Source organism: Eptatretus burgeri, chromosome 6 (assembly GCF_056783735.1).
Source record: "Eptatretus burgeri isolate ZD-2024b chromosome 6, Ebu_testis_v1, whole genome shotgun sequence".
NCBI lineage: Eukaryota > Metazoa > Chordata > Myxini > Myxiniformes > Myxinidae > Eptatretus > Eptatretus burgeri.
This window is the reverse complement of record NC_140966.1, coordinates 2777671-2778039: the sequence shown is the minus strand read 5'-3', so window position 1 is coordinate 2778039 and position 369 is coordinate 2777671.

Sequence of the window (369 nt, the reverse complement as noted above, 5' to 3'; positions counted from 1 at the left end):
AGGTGGGGAAAAAGAGGAATGAAAGAGTGAAGGTGAGTAGTGATTCCTGACTTTGGTAGTTTTACCATAAGGGGGTTGCTGGTGGGCCTTGAGTGCCTTGCGGAAATATGGGGAGGGGGTGGGGGTGGGGGACAGATCGCTGACAGAGTGGGAGGGGGGGGCGAGGCCGGACAGGAGACGGTAGAAGACAGAAGGACCACCAACCTGCCTGTGGTGAGAGAGTGAGAGACCCAAAGGCTCAGCCTCATCACGGGAGATACCAATGATCCTAAATGCCTTGGTTTCCACAGCATGAAGCCGAGAAAGATGACAGGCGGGTGCATCAGCCCAGATCAGAGAGCAGTACTCCATAAGGCTGCGGATGAAAGC